The 21,840-nt window shown below is 32.7% G+C and overlaps 1 long non-coding RNA gene across 1 annotated transcript; it reads right to left on the bottom strand.

Moving 5' to 3' along the window:
* Positions 1–10,093: 10,093 nt before the first annotated feature.
* LOC127848873 (uncharacterized) lies at positions 10,094–12,399 on the bottom strand. The gene is made up of 3 exons (XR_008034799.1): positions 12,150–12,399; positions 11,463–11,648; positions 10,094–10,853 (listed from the first exon to the last, which is right to left on the bottom strand). It is a non-coding gene; the product is annotated as an uncharacterized LOC127848873 (long non-coding RNA).
* Positions 12,400–21,840: the final 9,441 nt, after the last annotated feature.

The following is a 21,840-nucleotide window of genomic DNA, read 5'->3' as shown; positions in this document are numbered from 1 at the left end:
TTTAAAATATACTGGGAATTTTGCTACAAATAATGGGTTCTTAATTGGTAAATCTTTAAAAGCTTTAAATATTTTGTTACAGAATCTAAAATAATACCCTTTCAGTCCAAAGTCATGTTGTGAATTGTTCGATGCTTTTGTAGGTTCTACTCTTAATTAAGAGTCCGACGTTTGGGGTTTTACCAAGTTAAAAGATATTGAACGTGTGCATTTAAAATTTTGTAAAGCAATACTAAGTGTAAGGAAATCAACTGCATCTGTAGGAGTATACGGCGACTTGGGGCGATACTCGTTATATATATCCAGGTATACGAGGATAATATCGTATTGGTGTAAGATTTTGCAGAGCGATAATATAATTATTTCATCTTTGTATCATAGAGCTTCAGAAGATTGTAAACTAGGTCACTCTAGCTGGGTGTCCTGTGTTAAGAAACTTCTAAATGATTTTGGGTTTTTTGGCGTATGTTTAAACCCAGGAAATGTATGTAGTTCTTTTCCTTTCATATTTAAGGAGCGGGTTATATGTAATTTTATTCAAGAATCGTAAAGGTTATTACTGCGTAGTCCAGTTTTAATAGATTACGCTCATTACAAAACTAACTTTGCCTATGAAAAATACCTTGATATATTGCCTGTTCACCTGAGGACATTTGTTACACGCTTTAGGATTTGTGCACACTCATAAAGAATTCATACGGGCCGTTATGGCTCTAGTAATATACCAAGAAACGAAAGATATTGTTTGTATTGTGGTAAGCGCGATCTAGAAGACGTGTACCATTTTATATGTATTTGTCCATGTTACATTACTGTAAGGAGAAGATTCCTTGATAGAAAATTTTACGTTAGACCTTCAGTATATAAATTCAATTCGTTAATGGGATCTGTCAACGCATCTGTTCTTAAAAATGTTGCAAACTATATCAAATATGCACTACATATCAGACAATCTGTTACCGTGTAATACATGTACATCACTCTCCATGTGTATGTTACGTAGTCTGTACACTGTTTTTGAATCAATATTTGCTTTTTTGTTAAAAACATTACCTAAAACATTACCTTAACAAACTGACTACTGATTTATTGTATTTAATCACATTATTTTCTAGATTATGTACTCTGTACCGATCTCGAATAAAATGTTTTTCTTGTCTTGTCTTGTCTTGTCTTGTTCTACAGAAGGTATTGACCAGTAAGAAGCTTTTTATTAGAGACTTTTGATAAGAACCGCGGTTTGTTAATTCGGATTTTTTTTGTCGTTCATCTACACACAGTATATGCCTTATGTGTGTTTGAAAACATGTGACATGAACTAACGGGGTAAGTGATAATGATTCAGGAGTTCCTTGTCCTTCATTTGCAAAGAAGACATTGTCGAACGCCGGTTGTTTGAAATTGTGTGATAAATTACAAAGTACTTTGTTTTTATCCAATAAATGATGTTAAATACGGTTATATATTACATTCATTAATAGTTAATATCTGGTCAACAATTAATGAAAAATAAACATATACTGGCCATTTCAGATTTGACATAAACAAATGGGTAGCAGGTGCAACCGAATTTGGGCGGGTTGCAGCACCTTCCGATATGCTTTGAATCTATCATTTATTATGCAGTATCATAATTAAATCTTGGCAAAAATGGATTTGTTTATCGTTGATCGACCAAATTAATTATATGTCAAACACCAAACCTTGGGTACGCTAAATTTCATGCGCTCTTGGTTAAAAAAATGCAATCAATACCTATTGTTTGATACTGGTCATTGAGATTAAATCAATTTTAGGTGTTTTGCAAAATTCCATTGTGAAAGTCATGTCTAAATCAAAGGTGTAGAGAGCAGTGCTAGCTCAGACGTTTTGAGTACGATCAGAAATGAAACGTGGTTTTCATTCAGAATCTCAGGATGTCATTTTTACCGTATGTAAACCCGTTTCCGGGAAATATTTTCCTATATATTTTTCTTGGAGACAGTTACATTTATTTGTCGAATAATGTTCTAGACCACAACTGACTACTCTTTTTACAATCTTTGAATAAAGACAAATTTAAAACGTGCCTATGTTTTTTTTTAAGTTTTCCGAGTTACATCTGGCTTTAAAGACAGATTTCAAATGACTTAAGAAAGTTAAACTCGCTTGTAATAATAATACGTTTGTCTGTTGATGATGATGTTGACTTTAATGAAGTAATTTTGTCTTCAAGAAATACCTTCGTGATCAAAGATGCAACTTCACATATGGTGACACAAATCTAAAGGAGGCGAAACCGCTCTTTGAAATTTAAAGAAAACATAATGCATTAAATGCAATTTATAAACCAATATGTAAACAGTATCGGAAAATAAATTGAAATGATGTCATGCCAAAAACCAGTAAAACAAGTGCTTAACTAGCCTTAATTAAAAGGTATATTTGGTAAACATGTAAATAGATATGATGAGCCGTATTTTATAAGGGGTTATATATTTAATGTTTTATTCATTGACAAGTCAAACGCAGGTGTTCCATTGTCCATGAAGGCGCCTTGCATGTCATTAAATAAATGATAGCATATTAACATGCCAAGTTCACAATGGTATATCTCATTTCAATTTTTATAGAGCTAATAAGACTGGCGGCGTTTATTTTGTAACATTGGTATTTCATAGAATTTATCCATGTTTGCTGTTTAATCATTTAACTTAATGAGAAACACTCTGGGCAAGAAGAGAAAATACAATTCTGTACTGCCGTTTATACCGGACAAATGCAATATTCAAAATACTTATTGATACTCTTATTTTTTTGTCTAAATAATGTTATATATGCTTCAAATTGATTTGTTGGTGTACAGATTTTTGAAAAATAGATGAAGGGGCGAGCGAAAAAAATTGTTGTTGAAAACAAGAAAATTCTCGAGCGGAGAATACAAAAATCACATTTCGATAGACAAATATTGCATTATCAAGAGATACTTTTATTTTACATTCAAATCAATTTTTATACAAAGAATATCGCCCTCACATTTATAGGAGTAAGCTGCATATGATCTTTGACCACGAAATATACATGTAACCATATCATTGAAGTGAGGGGCACATGTCTACCTACTTCTGCTTATATTTGTTTGAAGTTTTAAACAGTGAAAGCTGTGAAAAGTATACCATGTGGCAAGCTGTGCAATAGCACTTTAAGAGAGACAATCATCAAAATGATAATGACAGACAGTCGGACAAAGGCCATGCATATAAACAATAGTAGCTACCTTATTTTAAAAGGGGAATATCGTTGGCTAGTATGATATTGTATTTTTCTGAAATTTACACATTACAAAGAATTAATTTGATATTTCTGGAAAAACACAGACCTAGCTGTTAAACATGTTCTGTCATTCATGTATTTTACAATTATAAAATATTGTCCCTGTGAAACTTTTCGAACCAGCATTAAATGATTTTATGTTTATTTTTTGTTCACTTAAAATTGAGTTATAGGAAATATTTGCATACATATAGGAAAAATCCGTCCATATGCCCATTTAATGAAGAAAAAATATTTAAAAAAACTTACGTCATGTTTCCCGATGTTGATTGAAATTGAACATGCTTCAACGGTATCTGCTGATAGTTGCATGTTCAAAAGTAAACAAACACATTCAATAAGTCACAGTACGTAGAAAATGTGTTTATATTTTTAAGGGTTGGCTGCAGCAACTTTGAACCGCAATTTGTTAAAACGGTCACGACAAAGAAACATGGACTGCTCGCACAGGAAGCCGAACTTAATTTGGAGTGGCCTAAGGTGCAAAGTACTTGACGAAAATAATGACTTACCTTGAAAAGGCTTTAACATTGCTGATATAGTGTTTTAATTTGGCTATAAGTGCAAAGTTCTGTTTAGCCAACCAAACACAGGTTGGTTATGGAATGTCAACCCTACAAACAATTACAAATCAAAGCGCTGAAGGCGCTGAAGTTGTTCGCTATTGCATAACCTTAGATGCTACTCAGTTTTCAAAATTATGTTATAGCTTTTTATATCGCAAGTTTGAAATCACGCAACCAATTTAAATGTATAAAGAGTGTGTTTTTAAGCTCAGGTCAAGATGCGTGTGCACCTATTTATCCTCACATTTATATTAAAGAGATAACTTATACAAAATGACAACAATATGTATCTTTTTTCACAATTGGTTGCTGCACTGGCAACCTAAATCTTTATTTTTTTGCGGAGAGAAAAAGTGATTTAAACTGTGAATTGCGAATTAAAGGCGGATAATTTAAGTTGTGTAAAAAAGGTCGTTTTTATTGTATGTTTGTCGAAAAGCATTCGATAGCAGACAACATCAAAAATTGTAGAATGCTTTTGCAAGAAAAAATGTTAATGGTACATTTTTGGTTATTCTTCAATCGATGTTTAGCAAGTTGAAATCATGTGTTAAGGTTAATAACAGATTGACAGAATTTTTCCCATGTTATATTAGAACGAGACAGGGCTGTATGGCCAGTCCCATAAATTTTGCCATGTTCATAAATGACTTAGTTACATATCTGCACTCAAAATGTGATCATGGTATATATGTTTCTGAAGATATAGATGAGTTAATTGCTTTAATGTTTGCTGACGATGTTTCCAGTTTCTCTGATACTATCAAACGGCTGCAAAGGCAAATTAAAGGGGCTTGTTCACACGTAAATTGCATTTTTTTGAAGTTTTTCATTTTATGCTTTAAATTCATAAATTTAAACATCGCAAATAACGTGCTCCAGTATAAAACCAAAATAAAGTAAAAATAAGAAAGAAAAAAGAAAGCCGCACCAAGGCTCGAACCACTAACCCTTGGATCGGTTTTTTCCCCGACTAAATATAGATTTTAAATATAAATTTATATATAAACACGCATTGTGACAACAACAACAACAACAAATATGGCGGAGTCTGTATTGTTAAACACGGAAGAAGAAGGTAAAATATGTTTTTTTATTGTAAAACTCAATAGTGCGTATGATTATTTTTTTTTATAAAAGTAGATTAAAATAGTATAACTGATCAAATGATTCGTTTTCGTTACATACGTATATGCATATACATCACAGAACGCGTAAATACTGATTGCCTCGTTTACACTTAAGTTACAGACAAAGACTAAAATTAAAGCCAAGTTGAATACAGAATTAACTTTAGTATTCGCGAAAATAAATTAAATTTATCCTTAGCCTTGGAGAACTGAGATCATTTAAACATTACAGTATCTTTTTCTTTCCTCATAACTGACAGTGACAACATTATTTGTTGGCAGGCAATTCAAGATGCTGTGCATTTATTGACATATTCATTATTGTGTGTTATATGACAATGACATTTATTATTAACTAAAATGCATTTGAATGGTACTGGTAGGTTATTAATTCAAACTCAAAACTCATATTTAACCCTTTAAGCGCTGGAACCGAATTTTGAAGGCCTTTGCAAATAGTTTGGTCGCAGATGAGACGCCACAGACGTGGCGTCTCATCAGGATCCAAACTGTTTGCTTTTCTGATAGTATTCTTTGAAAAAAATCGAAGAAATGGCTAATTTTATAAATTCAGCGGATGACATTTAGCAGATGACAAATTTCCCAGCATGCAAAGGATTAATGTATTTATATCAGTTTCTTCTGCACAGCTATTTTATAAATAAACTGAATAACCAAAATATATTTGAAAATAGTAACACAGTTTATTAATTCATGGCATCAAATGCATGTAGCTGGCGCCAGACAACTCGCCCCAATACCAACTTGCCCCAAAACAAACTCGCATCAAACATATGGTCACTCGCTCCAACCAAGAGACAACTCGCCCCAATTTATTTTCGTGCATCTTATTGTTTCTTTATTTAAAGTATTTTATCTTTATAATTGTTTGTTAATTTAGCAAAGCACGAATATATTTTGATAAATGTGTATTTCAACAGTACATTGTATTTTGAATAAATCAAATAGAGGTCATCTGAAATGCATGTATCATTATATTTGTAAAAGCCAAGAATATTCTGGATATTCCTCTTTTTTCAATTGTTTTGAATATCCTCAAGATTTGATTACCTGAATGTCGAAGAAATCTTATTATATAATAATACCACATATTTACAACTCACTTTTATAATAGAGACCATAAATAGTTTTAAAAAGTGGTTTAAATTGTGTATTTACTTTTTCAATAGGATACAACCATAAATAAACCAAGAAGTTTATGAAGAAGGGATCACTGGATTTTGTCACTTTGGTACAAGAAATAGGAAAGGTATACTTATTTAGCTGCATTTTTTTTTCTGTTGATTTCATTTGAGAATATGAAATAATTTGTAGATAATGTTTTCAGATATTCAGGCAAGTTGAGATTTCATTGATTTTTTTTTATGTCATTACACAATATTCTTGAATGGTAACAGAAAAAAACACAGTTCAACGCACTAATTGTTGATATATTAAACAAAGTCTTTGTATGTAAAACTGTGTTGCTACATGAGCAAAGAATTTAAAAAATGATCCTACACTACACTAGGTGAATATTGAAATTTTACAAAAAAAACTGATAGGAATGTTTAAAAATGGTGTCATGAAAAATAAAAAAATCTATATGTACATATGTAGCTACATCTTGTGTCAAAATTCTTAGCTTTATGTTCAAAACATTTATTGTTAAATGCAGAAATGTCTTTTCAATGATATCATAGATCACCTTACTTATACGGAAGCATAGGAGCTGTGGAAGGAAATTGCTGCCAGACAGTCAGCAGTTATCACTGACAGCCTGTCCTGGCCCAGCTTGGACCATCCTTAAGCTAACCATGATGGTGTGTTTGCAAGAATTGTCCATTTGGTAGACCATGATGAAGACCTGACAATACTGTACAAGCCAGAGACCAGTATGTTTACTGTTGTTGAATATGACCCATTTTTCATGTTTATTTTTCTGTGGGCCTGTTTAGCAGAATTAATAATGCACTTTATCTATTTCAAATATGTTATTTTTCTGTGGACTGTTTAACAGAATTATTAATGCATTTTATCTATATCAAATATTTTATTTGTCTGTGGGCCTGTTTAACGGAATTAGCAATGCATTTTATCTTTATCAAATATTGTTGCTTGTAATATGAATATAGAACACGTAAAACTACTCATGTAATTGTCTCAGCTTATAATCAAAAGTGTAGAAAATTTAACTCATTTACTGTCGAAACAGTGGCCATTATGTTCCTGCATCTTAAAAGTTGGACAATAACAGCTAATATATATATATAGATAGATTTAGCAAGGGGTTTTGAGTTTTTTATGTGTTCATATTTTTCAGAAAAAGGGTTAAGTGGTGACTGATCCTCACATCCTCCTTATCCAGGAAACGTTTTGGAACAACGTGTTGGCACTGAAGATGTGGAGGACACAGATTGATCTCAGTACATCCTTTGGATACATGGACACCTTCAAAGGGACGACAACAAAACTGTACCTGCCTTTTTTTGAAAGGAAGTAGTTAATAAAATTATTGTTAACAGCATTTTTAGTCTTGTTGTTTAAGAATGCTTTCAACATTTAAGTGGATAAACGGTTGTTTTAAATTTGAATCTTCAGTAATACATTCTTTATTAAATGATGTAATCTTATTTCTTTCAATATAGCGTAAATAATAAGAACATAATTATCCTTTGTATACGAAATGAAAACCAAGTTTACTGTTCTATTAATCATTATTTATTTATCTTGTTCTTTTGTCAGACATTTGTTACAGGGGCATACATACAGTATTCCTTAAATTAAAGGGGCAGTTCTTAGAAAATTAACATGTATTTTAGCAATGCATATTCAAACTTTTTCCACATTTATAACCAGCAACAATATGTAAGTATTATAATGTAACACAAATTAATTCTATGAATTTACTACTGATTTTGCCGTGCCTGTCATCAAATAAACATGTTTTACTGAAAGTTTCTTAAAAGATGTTATGTGGAAGACTTAATCAATCATTTAATAAATATTTGAGCCTCGCTCTGGGAAAAGGGGGTTTAATGCATGTACTTAAGGTTGTCCATGATTAGGCTGTGCAGACTGCACAGGCTAATCAGGGGCAACACTTTCCGCCTTATCTGGATTTTCTCTAAGAGACTCCCTTTCAACAAAAAAATACAATAAAGCAGCAATTGTCTGCCTGATTGGTATGATCAGCACATGTTAATCTCGTACGACAATTTACGCACATGCATTAAGCTCCATTTTCCCAAGGCAAGGCTCACCTATTTAGGTTTTAGCTGTCTATATGCTCTTTAACTTTTGAATCATGATGCAGTTTCATATAATAATGTATTATGAGTCATTTTTAATTGATTCATATTCTTTTGTTCAGTGTTGAACTCAACATGTATTATAATAAGGTGTTCACTTAACATTCTTGCAGTAATGTTTTCCTGTGTAATATACATGTAATAATAAATCAAAATTGAACAACTAGCTTCTTATTTCTTCATGTTATTTATTAAAACATTTTAAACCAAAACAACAAAATCCATAACATAATGAACACAAAACATAATACTCTATATTCATGAAACAAAACTATAATTGATAACATTTTGAATAAATGTTTCCAACTTTTAACATTTGACAGATCAAATTATTTCTGAATTCCACCAATTTTTTATTTATGGATAAACAGCACTTTATCATCTTTATGACAGTTTATGTAAGGCTATTACAATAAATGGTTGTTTATAGAGTGATAAACAATGGAAAACAATGCATAATCTATATATAGCATTGTGCTTTGATGTCATTGTTAATGGAACATAAACACATGTGGTGTGCAGCATGCACTCAACATTGACTATGGTAGCTTATACCTAAAAGAGTTAATAATTCCTTTTCATAGTCTTTACTTGTGACAAAAAATCAGGAACATGCTGAGCCCAGTGTTTATTTAGCTATTTGCCAGTCAAGGTTTTCACAAATTCTTCTGTTTCACAGTGACCTATGATCAAATACTTTGGATCCTCTATTGTAATAACAAAACAATTAATTCACCATGTTTGATCATGGGTCTCCCATAAAAAACTTAACATAGATCATGATACATAACACCTATAAGAGTCAACAATTCCTGTTAATGGTCTCGACTTGTGACAAAAAAATCTGGAACTTGGCCCATTGTTTATGTAGTTATTTGCCAGACAAGGTTTTTACTTATTCTTCTTTTTCAGAGTGATCTATGATTGAATACTTTGGATCCTATATTTATGCCCCCCTTCGAAGAAGAGGGGGTATATTGCTTTGCTCATGTCGGTCGGTCCGTCCACCAGGTGGTTGTCAGACAATAACTCAAGAACGCTTGGGCCTAGGATCATGTAACTTCATAGGTACATTGATCATGACTCGCAGATGACCCCTATTGATTTTGAGGTCACTAGGTCAAAGGTCACGGTGACCCGAAATAGTAAAATGTTTTTTGGATGATAACTCAAGAACGCTTATGCCTAGGATCATGAAACTTAATAGGTAGATTGATCATGACTAGCAGATGACCTCTATTAATTTTCAGGTCACTAGGTCAAAGGTCAAGGTCACGGTGACCCGAAATAGTAAAATGGTTTCCGGATGATAACTCAAGAACGCTTATGCCTAGGATCATGAAACTTGATAGGTACATTGATCATAACTCGCAGATGACCCCTATTGATTTTGAGGTCACTAGATCAAAGGTCAAGGTCACTGTGACCCGAAATAGTAAAATGGTTCCCGGATAATAACTCAAGAACGCTTATGCCTAGGATCATGAAACTTGATAGGTACATTGATCACGACTGGCAGATGACCCCTATTGATTTTCAGGTCACTAGGTCAAAGGTCAATGTCACAGTGACCCGAAATAGTAAAATGGTTTCCTGATGATAACTCAAGAAAGCTTATGGCTAGGATCATGAAACTTCATAGGTACATTGATCATGACTCGCAGATGACCCCTATTGATTTTCAGGTCACTAGGTCAAAGGTCAAGGTCACAGTGACAAAAACATATTTACAAAATGGCTGTCAGTACAACTGAGAGCCCATATGGGGGGGGGGCATGCATGTTTTACAAACAGCCCTTGTTTTATAACAAAACAATTAACAAAATTCACAATACCTTACACACTTAAAACTCAAATACATATTCTCATGGCATTTCAGGGCACTTGTATGCTATGTTCGTCAGTATTTTATCAATGGTATTTCTGCCCTATGTTTATAAGCAGTTCACTTATTAAAATCACATTTTATCACCATGATGATGACAGCACAGTCGACAATAATGTCACACATTTGGTCACGCCTTCATATTACACAAATAAATTCAAGCATCATTTCAAATACTAAAGTCATCTACTGACTGAAAAAACAGCCAGGGTCACACATGCACTTTTAAACTCAATGGTATACATCCTATAAAACCATGCTGCGAAATTCACATAACATGTTCCTACCCATAGTCAGTTATCATTGATTTCAGCTTTGTCATTTTTTTAATTCATAATAATGGTATGTTGAAGTTAGTTAAAACAACATAGTTACATACACCATGTACCAATTTGTATGAGTAAATCTTCATATTGTTTCCGGGTTGCTTGCCCTTGACCTATTGGATATTGCAGCTCCTCATTAGCCGCAGGTGGATATATAAGGGGCAATTGTAGAGGCAATCAGCTTTGAATAAGCTGAATCAAAAAGGAACTTTGATCGAAGGGTTTTTTCCTTGATGATCTCTGTGTACTCAGTGCATGTACGTGTATCCCTTCTTTTCATTGACTGGCACCACCGTCCAATTGTTGGCTGCCTTCAATTTACTCTAAAATAACATATAAGCATATTTGTAATTTTGAAATGTACACTAAAACTTATCATAAAAACTATGTATGAAATTTGTTTGCTATTTTAAACATTATTTTATTCATATCATGCCAATCAGGTAACATACCAATACTTTTCTGGGCTACTTGATTCACCAGTATTAACTTATGAACCTACCAATACTTTTCTGGGCTACTTGATTCACCAGTATTAACTTATGAACCTACCAATACTTTTCTGGGCTACTTAATTCACCAGTATTAACTTATGAACCTACCAATACTTTTCTTGGCATCTTGATTCACCAGTATGAGCTTATTATATGATGAAGTTATCATACTTGAGTCACTAACTGACAATTACTGTACAACTAGAGATTGGAGGAGAATGGCATTGAAATAATTTCATGACCAATCACCATGCAAGTTATCTAAACGGTTCAGAAAACAAACCAGCTGTCGGATATCCTCTGGTTTTCATAACATAAAAAGTTTCTGGTAAAAAAAAATGATAAAGCAAGGAACTTTAGAAAGCACATAGAATCTTATTGAATATAAATATATTATTTTATCAATTAAAATATGCTAAGACAGGGTTGTTTGCATACTCTTAATAAGATGTTATCTCTCCAATTCCTGACACATGACCAGGTGTGGTACTTCCTTGTGACACAAATGACAGGCCAGGACCTGGCGGGGGCTGATGACCGTGCATAGGTGAAGAGTTTGTTGTTCTAACATTATGCTGAACAGTCAAACTTGCAATAGTTTGGCCGGCACGTCTTCCTAAATACCTTAAAAAGAAGATTTGTTTTAGAATATAAAATTGATCTCATATCAATTGAAAGAAACAACAAAATTGATGTTAAAATTAGGGAATAAACTGTATAATCATATTATCATATCATGATAATTGATTACATAATATAACATATACATTTGCATACCAGTATATTTTATAATATAATTTATACCGTATAAATTAATCATTCATTATTCATCATCTATCATTAATTTCATGCTTCATTTGGCTCGTGTTGGAGTGTTCCTTATAAGTTATAACGAATTCATTAAATTGATACGAACATCTTGGCATAGGGGCATAAAGGCTTATTTTAAAACGCGCAATGAACAAATTAATAATTTAATTATGTTATCAGTGCGTATCAGGTTTCGTTGCAGAGTAAAATATCCATACAATAAAACTAAATACCTATCCCAACTTTTGCTAAAATTCCTTTGTAAACAGGCAACACTTGCCAAAAACTAAACGTAGCTTCTAAAATATGACTTACAATTCGTGTGTTTAAGCCATTACCCTGCCTTCGTCTCTTCCAACGATACTCCTATGGTTCTGCAAACACTCAGTCTTGTCGCCAAGATTGAATAAATTCGAGCGATGTCGCTGGCTCCGGCTTTTGTTTCTCTTTTTTTATATTTTCGATCACAGAAATGAGATGCATTGTTTATAAACCAAAAGCGGATAAGCGCAGCGCGCATGCGCAGGCTGCATTCTGGTATACTAGATGGGATCCCATTCACAATTTCTGACTAAAAATAACTCATTTCGCGTTTGAGACGCTTTATAATTTTCAGGTTTTCAAATCGTCAAAAGTTGCATTTTATGGAAATTTTAGAGCATGGAAACAATTTGGTATTTTTTTTTTAAAGCAAATATCATAACTACAATAAAAATTTGCAAATCCGAATATTTTTTTTTCAATTTTGTCAATTTATCAAAGTGTGAACAAGCCCCTTTAATGCCATTGAACAATTCTGTAAATCTGTTGATATGAAAATTAATCTTGATAAAACAAAAATCATCGTGTTTAGAAATGGTGGTGTTGTTAAACAAACTGAAAAATGGACATATTGTGGAGAAAATATTGAAATTGTCTCATTTTATAAATATCTTGGTGTCTATTTTACGCCAAATCTTCTTTGGTCAAAAACTCAAGGAATGTCAGCATTGCAAAGTATAAAATCAATTGCTTGTATATTTCAATATCAATGTAAATTTGTTCATTTATGTTATGTATATATTTTTTAAGTTGTTGATGCTATGATTAAACCTATACTTTGTTACGGATCCGAAATATGGGGCTATTCATAATATGTATATAAAATTGAAAACGTACAAATAAAATTCTGTTAACAATATTGTTATTTACTACAAAACACACCTGATATCTTATCTTTAGGAGAATGTGGTAGACTTCCTTTATGTGTAACATATATCCCATATTGCATCAAGTTCTGGTTGAAAATTACCCGTATGGAAAACCATAGATATCCTAAACTGTGTTATAAAAGGTTAAAAGAGTTAGATGATACAGGTAAAAGGACATGGGCTAGTCATATCAGAGAATTACTATTTAGTTATGGATTTAGTCAAGGTGTTGGGCAGGAAGACACTTTTATACATCTGTTCAAAACACGAATAAAAGATTGTTATCTTCAAGTATGGAAATCAAAAATTGATAATTCTCCAAAAGCATTGCATTAAATATTTTTTTAAACCGATTTGTTCTGTGAACTATATCTAAATATAATTTTGTCTTTTGTTTTAAGGTAAACTTTGTCAAGTTTTCGTTGCTCAGCGCATGACCTCATGACTGAGAAAGGTCGCCCCTATTAATTTTCAGGTCACTAGGTCAAAGGTCAAGGTCACAGGGACTCGAAATAGTAAAATGGTTTCCTGATGATAACTCAAGAATGCTTACGCCTAGGATCATGAAACTTCATAGGTACATTTATCATGACTGTCAGATGACCGCTATTAATTTTCTTCTCACTAGATCAAAGATCAAGGTCACAGTGACTCGAAACAGTAAAATGGTTTCCTGATGATAACTCAAGTATAATTAGGCCTAGGATCATGAAACTTCATAGGTAAATTGATCATGACTGGCAGATGATCCCTATTGATTTTCAAGTCACTAGGTCAAAGTTCAAGGTCACAGTGAAAAACACACGTATTCATACAATGGCTGCCACTACAACTGACAGCCAATATTTCATTAATTGTACTTTAACCTTGGTTAAAGTTTCACAGTGACTCGAAACAGTAAAATGGTTTATTGATGATAACTCAAGAATAATTAGGCCTAGGATCATGAAACCTCATAAGTGCATTGATCATGACTGGCAAATGACCCTTATTGATTTTCAGGTCATTAGGTCAAAAGTCAAGGTCACAGTGACAAAAATAATTTACACAATGGCTTCCACTACAACTGAAAGCCCATATGGGGGGCATGCATGTTTTACAAACAGCCCTTGTTTGACATGCATTAAGCCCCGTTTTACCTGAAAGCAGCCAATATGTACAGATTTCAATGATAAACTCTAGACTGGACAAGGTTTTCTTGCTACAAGTTGTTAAATACACTCTATGTACTGTGCCAGTGAGAACATGTAGATGCGGTGATTAAAGCAGAAACATTATCGTCTGCTCAAGTTTACTGGAGTTATCCACACAAGCAGTCACAGATTACGGTTCCTGCTGTACCTAAGCCCATACTGATCCATACTGATTTGCAAAATTGCGTCTGCATTATTTGTGAGCTTCACTCACAAATAAATAGGGTGATTTCATTCTTGAAATAGGATGAAATGAGTTATAAAAATACATACATTAAAATCATTCTGTTTTACTTCTGTTGCTGCACACTTGTATTGATTCAATAAAACTGTAAACTATGATAATTAACTTTAATAAACTTATGTTTCATAACATCTTTAATCCTTGAAACTGTCCATAATATAAACTTTAAACTTTAAAAAAAACTGACGTTAACTGACATCTTTGTAACTGTCAAACATATCGACTGATTTTTGGCGCATCAATTGCGGACGTCTTTCTACCTTTCTTAGACATTTTTATTTTGCATCGTAATAGAAACTGAAAGTTCAGACGCTTTACAAATACATGCACAATGAGCGACAAATTAAGTCAGATTGAAAACGCATGAATGTCGTCGTAAATAATTTGGTCAGACGCTATAATTAAATATGAAATCTAGTCCGCAGAACATTTGAATAACTTTGACTTTTGTCCTGCTCCATCATCCAGGCGCTTGCTGAATGAAACCGTCGCCACGTTACAATAATAATTATAAAGAGAAAATACTGAAAATGAGCAAAGCATTTTCGGTTGAAGCTATTGTATCATACACATTAAATTTGACGAATTTGCGTAAAAGTAAAGTTGGTTGCGTTTTCAATACGCATAATATTGTATTTCTTTACGTTTTTAAACAATTTATTAGGATGAAAGACGCAGATACGCAGCTTATCTGGGGCACTGCATTTCATGCAAAATATGTTTCAAAACATTAAGGGTATTGCACATGCTTTCAGATAATAGTTTCTTTGTGTCTCACATCACTGAAGCACAAGTTGCTATCTATTGTAGTGCAAATGTTAAATTTTAAATCCAACTTTAATTTTTGCCTGAAGTATTTAGTACAAATAACATTTCATAATTATTTAATTAGTTGATAACACTTTTTACCTGAGAAATGGGGTTATATTTTCAATAAGTTGCTAAGTTGCCAGTTGCAGACATGGGGTAATCATAATTGTTAATCTGTTATCATCATGATTATTAATTGATTCCTTTTTCCATTAATCATGGATTGATCATTAATTATAGCTTTTGTATTACTTAAATAATAATAATATAGATTACTGCTATGTGCAAGAGGTCATGACTCATTATTATTTTATGATTACTTTTATGATAACTTTTGACCAAAAAGCAGATTCAATTTCAGTTCATGGAGAAACATGACACATGAACAACATCAGATACTTGTCAACTTATCATGTAGTTAATTACTCAAGTGGTGAAGATCTCTAATTGCCCTTGGCCCTAGGATTATTTCAAGGGATTAAGTCTGAACAATAGTTATTATTCCGAACTTGCCTACAACTGGTTTTTCCACTAATTTACATGAGGTACAAATAAAATTGACCTAGATCCACGGGGTTGTGTATTGTTATTCCCCCCTACTGGTGAAACTGGAGGGGACTTATGGTTTGTGTTCTGTCTGTCTGTCTGTCAGTCAGTCAGTCAGTCAGTCAGTCAGTCAGTCAGTCAGTCAGTCAGTCAGTCAGTCAGTCAGTCAGTCAGTCAGTCAGTCAGTCAGTCAGTCAGTCAGTCAGTCAGTCAGTCAGTCAGTCAGTCAGTCAGTTTGTAACACTTTTCTGGATCCTTCGATAACTTTAAAAGTTCTTCATATTTTTTCATGAAACTTGAAACATTGATAGATGGCAATAGGGAGATTATGCACGTCATTTCATTTTGTTCCTACGTCAAGAATTATGGTTGCTATATCAACAAATAGGCCAGAAATATTGCTGAAAATAGTGGATCCTGCGATAACTTTAAAAGTTCTACATATTTTTTCATGGAACTTGAAACATGGATAGATGGCAATATGGAGATTATGCACTTCATTTCATTTTGTTCCAATGACAAGAATTCAGATTGCTATGGCAACAAATAGACTAGAAATATTGCTGAAAATGGTGGAGTTTCGTCGGTAGGGGACTTATATTGCATGGAAATAGTTTTGTTAAAACTCAGTAAGTACCAGAATATTCATGTGACACTAGGGTCATAACGGTAAAAAGTTGATTGTACCTTACGATTAGTGGAGTTCTGAATACAGTCTAATGCATTGATGATCTGCATTTATGCAAAAAATAAGTGTTGGAGCTAGGTGTGGGAATAGTTAAGTAATCAGTCAAATAATTTATTTCATGAAATCTTTACTGAACCATGTTAACCCATGTATAAAAGTTACTTTGTGAAAAAGCAATTGATGCAACTTCTGCACCAGTTGAGAGACTGGCATTTTCTATCCATCCTGATAGAAGTCTTATGAGTGACTGCACTTTTAAAATGCCCATGAGCATCAAATGCAATAGTCATGCAGTACGCTACATCTTTCTTTTTTTGTGTGCAAATTCATAGGATAAGAATAGGATATATATATTTTTTTAGATAAACAGTGGTTGATAAAGGGTCTAGAAGCCCAAATATTATTAAATGCATGAATAAATCCATTAATAAACCATTTGATCACATTGGTGGAGATAACCAACTAATAATTGATCAATGAACAAAAACCATTAATCAGGTTTGAAAAAAAGGTAAAATCATTAATTTAATTGATTAGTTTTCCGAGTAATTGACCACATGTCTGCCCAGTTGCAACTGAGAGTAACATTCTTTTGTGACATAGACATTTTGCTTCACTTCATTATAAGAGCTATCACACTGCAGTTTATAAATTAACTGATAAGATAAGCTATTGGGGGACATCACCTGCCCCAGTACACAGATGTATATATCAGATATTATTTACAGGTCCTACCGGCCTCTTCACGAGGTCTTTGAGGTCCGACCTGAAAACCCAGTACACATATTATCTCCAGAGTCAATTAAATATGCAGGTTTTGTTTTTTGCTATAATTAGCACATGCTTAACAGTTATATGTTTCAATTGTACTTTCTATGGGAAGCTGTTTAAGCCAGCTTTTCACCTTACCTGACCTTTGTAAGACAGACTGTCCGATAAAATTTACTGCGGCTAGACACAAATAAAGACATTTCATTTATTTCATTGGCTGATTTGAGTGATTGATATATATATATATATATATATATATATATATATATATATATATATATATATTATATGGTTTGTCAATAAAATATTTTTATTGTGTTTTCAACAATATCATGAAAAATATTATTTTTGATTAATTTAACAAGAATTATTCCACCATATTGACATTGCCAAATGCGTGGGGAATGCTTGCAAAAAATAATAATGTTATTATATATTATACATTTTGGGAAGTAATTTTAGTATTTCTTTGCAGCAATAGAAAATAACACATTTGACACTGTTTGTCATTATAGGATACATAATTTGTAGGGCTGACAACTTGGGAAACATTATTAAAATTATTGTAATCCGAACAAGTACAAGATCAGACCAGATATAAAATCTGACAATTAATGACATAGTTATGGTCCTGACAAAATGACTACTATATAGCCCCCCCCTTCCCTAGCAATTGTTTTGGGAGGTAAAAAACATCTGGACATTAAACCTGGGGGGGGGGGAGTAACTTCCCACATTTAAGGGTAGGGGTGTCCCGCTGAGACTTCCGAAATGTGACCAATTTTTATACCGGAACTCTGATAAAGTAGACCCATTTTGATACCAGATTTTTTAAAAAGCATACCCATTTGTATACGATACCATTTAGAACGTGGACCCATTTCAATACAAGAAGTTTGATAAACTGGACCCATTTAAATACTAGAATTTGATAAAGTGGACACATTTCATACTAGAATTTTAATTTATTTCATATCAATACAGTATACTTATTGAATTTGCTATTATATCTTTCCCGCTACTGAAATTTACTTTTTGATACCCATTTATATATACAAGAATGACACTTATCATACACATTTTGATACTGATACTTTCAAATCTATATGCATTTATATACAAGCAAATTTCTGATTTCAATACCCATATCTATACTTAGATGCTCAAAACCATACCCATATCTATAATTTTAGTCGAAAAACACACCCCATAAAATCGGAACACCCCCTATATACCCGTATAATACTGAATGACCAAAGCTACAAAAGTGTGCATTGCATCATATTATAACTTTTTTTTAAAGTGGTAATTGTAAATTATTTAGTCAAACATTTTCATTGTGATGTTCCTTTGCATAAGAAAATTACAACATATTGTATTTACCCCCTTTTGCAGGTGATTCTTTTAGCCAAAGTTTATATTTGAAGTTTAAGTCGCTACAACTATGAAGAGTTAAACAATTCAAATTCTTAATAGTTGTAGCGACTTATTATTGAACTTCAAATATAAACTATGGATAGTATCACATATGGTGGCATTCAAAGTGCCAATTGAGTTTAAAGGATGTCCATATTTTAATTTTGATATTCCTTTAAATAATGAAAGTATGCGAGTTTTAATTTATCCTGTATTTCAGATATTTGCATTCATCCGTTTTGATTTTCCGCAAAAACCTTGCATATTTTGAGTGACCAAAGATAAAGAAGGGTGCATTACATCATATACCGGTAATAACTGATATTTTTTCTAAAGTGCTCATTGTACTTCATTTAGCTCCACAGTTTCATAGTGATATCCAATTGCTTAAGAAAATTACACAATATTTTATACAGCCCATTTTGCAGGTACATGTTTAAAGCCAAACAAAGCTTTCATCTAAACTCTTCATAGTTGTACTGACTAAAACTGAAAACATATAGACAATCCCAGAAATCGATAAATCCCGGATTACCCGCCCCTAAATACTCTCGCGCGCCTCCAAAACGGTACTGAAGAAATAAACATGGACCTATATATGTGTATTTAGGTCACATTATACCAAAAGATTTCCTACACAAATTCAATGTAAAAGCAATAACTTTAACGAAAAATAAAGTCAAACTTTTGCGCATAGAGACCCTCATAACCATACCTTTTCTCGAAGAGCATTCCAAGCCGAATTGATTTAAGCAATAAAAAGATAGGTCACGCGGTATGCAAGAAAGAACTCGTCATGAATCAAAAGTCACTGTTTTACGGCCATTTATTTACCGGCTTTTATCCAGTTCATGAGGGTTTCCCGCCATCTGTCAAAGTCTTATGTAGTCTCCAATCTTCAGATAAAAGAGTGAATTTCTAGTAAACAACAATATTTTCCCTGCCACATGCTCACAGAAATATTCTAAAATTAAGTCATGGCAAGTGACCCTACAGAGAACCGTGTCTTCAAATAAATGATGTTCATGTTTTTAGAGAGTATAGCATTGCACTCCAAAAAGATTTAGTATATTGTAACCTATAGGTCCCTACGCAAAACAAGGAAGCGAAACGGTGTCATCAAATATATTCGAGGATTTAAAGAGTTTCTGTTATCGATCTGACAACCAAATAATAGTTCGTGTTTTTTTAAAAATATAAATTACGTAATTAGTAGCAATAATGTTCATTTGCATTCGTTTAAGAGTAATAAAACACAGCATGGACATGGACATGGTGTAGGTCCCTGGCATGAATAAGGTCTTGATTGTCATTTAACTTGTTATTTAAAGGTGACGCGTGATATCTTATCTTAATTTCGGTATCTACACATGTGCAGACATGTGGTGTCACGGGCAAACCCATAAACGCTTTTAATCCACACTTGGAACATCGTCTCCCATTTAGCGAATTCGTTCGCGCCTTTATCGCTAATGTTGTTTTTTTTCAAGAGAGGTGTGTTGCTGTCATTAATAATCCGTAATTAAAGTAAAATAAATCACTTATTTTGTTCGCGTTTTTATTTTTAAGCGTAAATTTAGACCGTTTCACGAAAATTTAATAAAGACATACGTTAAGGAAATCTAGAGAACACAATTGGAACTTTTTAAGTTTATTTAAGGCTCATTATTTTTTATGTTGAACATTTCAATCGTGAATTAAGATGTTATTAAGAAAATGTAATAATATTTCAGGCAACATGTAAAACGTTATTTAAATAATAATATAAGAAAGTTGTAGACAAAAGCTGATATGTCCTTTTCAATAAAAAAGTATGACATATCCTGACATCTTACACAGTTTTGCAAGCGAATAACTCCGATACTTGTTCATTTAAATCACAAAATTCATTTCCAGTTAGATATTTTTGTATTAGCTTGAAAGCGATTTTTAAATAAAAGATTGCTAAAAACCACTTTAGTTTTAGAAGTAACTAGATACATAATTTTAATTAAAAAAAAATATCTTCCTGAAATCTTACAGAGTTTCGATGTAATAAAGATTTACGGAACAATTTTAGAATCACAAACTTCATTTCGGCTATAGATTTGTATATTACCTTTAAAATGACACTTACAAGGGAAATATTAATAGCGAAATTGTAACGGTTTAGACAAACAAAGATATGTATTATTCAATAAAAGAAGTCGTCTTCAGTCTTTAACTTTACAATGTTTCTTAATGAATATCTCCGGAAAGTATAGAAAGTACGACATTTAATAAGAAATAATATAGGCTTAAACAAAGACAGATATCAATATGATTGTCTACATCGACCTTAAATCTATCTAATTAATATCAAAGATCTATTAAAAAAATGGTCTGAATGGATGTTTCCAATCTTTATATATTGATAGATCTTTGTTAATATCTCCGGCACTATTTACGCTAAAATCACAACGTTTACTTCAGACTTTAGATATTTCTATTCCTTTATTACTATGCTTGTATCATTAACGGTATTATTTTGAAGTGCAAATTGAGTTTTATGGCTGCCCTTATTTACATTGTGATATTTCTTTAAATTATGAAATTATGCAAGTTTTAACTTTTCCAGCTTTTCAGATATTTGCATGCAGCCATTTTTATTTTCACCAAAAAAATGCATATTTTAAGTGACTAAAGCTAAAAAGGATGCATTGCATCAATGATGCAATGCATCCTTTTTAGCTTCATTGGCCAGAGGCCAGCGGGGCTTATGTCATGGTCCTGTGTCCGTCGTGCGTGCGTCCGTGTGTGCGCAGTCTGCAAAATAAACCCATCGCCTGATTGCCAATGCGATGAAATCTCGGCTATTGCGATAGAAAAATTGAATATAGATCGTCAGAATTGCGATGAAAAAAATCCGAGAAAACAAACTAATAAATAATCAATTTACGCATGCCAGGTGTAAATTCTTACAGTGACACTGCTTGGTTACTTCCCTTAGTTTTCTATCATTAGTGATCTCCCTTAGATGTTATAGAGAGTGTAAAGTTCGGCTCGCGTATTAAAAATGTTGTAATACTTTTGGTAAACTGAACTTGCATTCTACGCCGATAAATTAAAAAATAGTGCTAGGGCTTTTATAAATTAAGTAAAACGGTTGAATGTGTGTTATTCATAGCTT

Source organism: Dreissena polymorpha, chromosome 10 (genome assembly GCF_020536995.1).
Source record: "Dreissena polymorpha isolate Duluth1 chromosome 10, UMN_Dpol_1.0, whole genome shotgun sequence".
NCBI lineage: Eukaryota > Metazoa > Mollusca > Bivalvia > Myida > Dreissenidae > Dreissena > Dreissena polymorpha.
The sequence above is the reverse complement of the archived record's forward strand: the minus strand, read 5'-3'. Positions and strand labels throughout refer to the sequence as shown.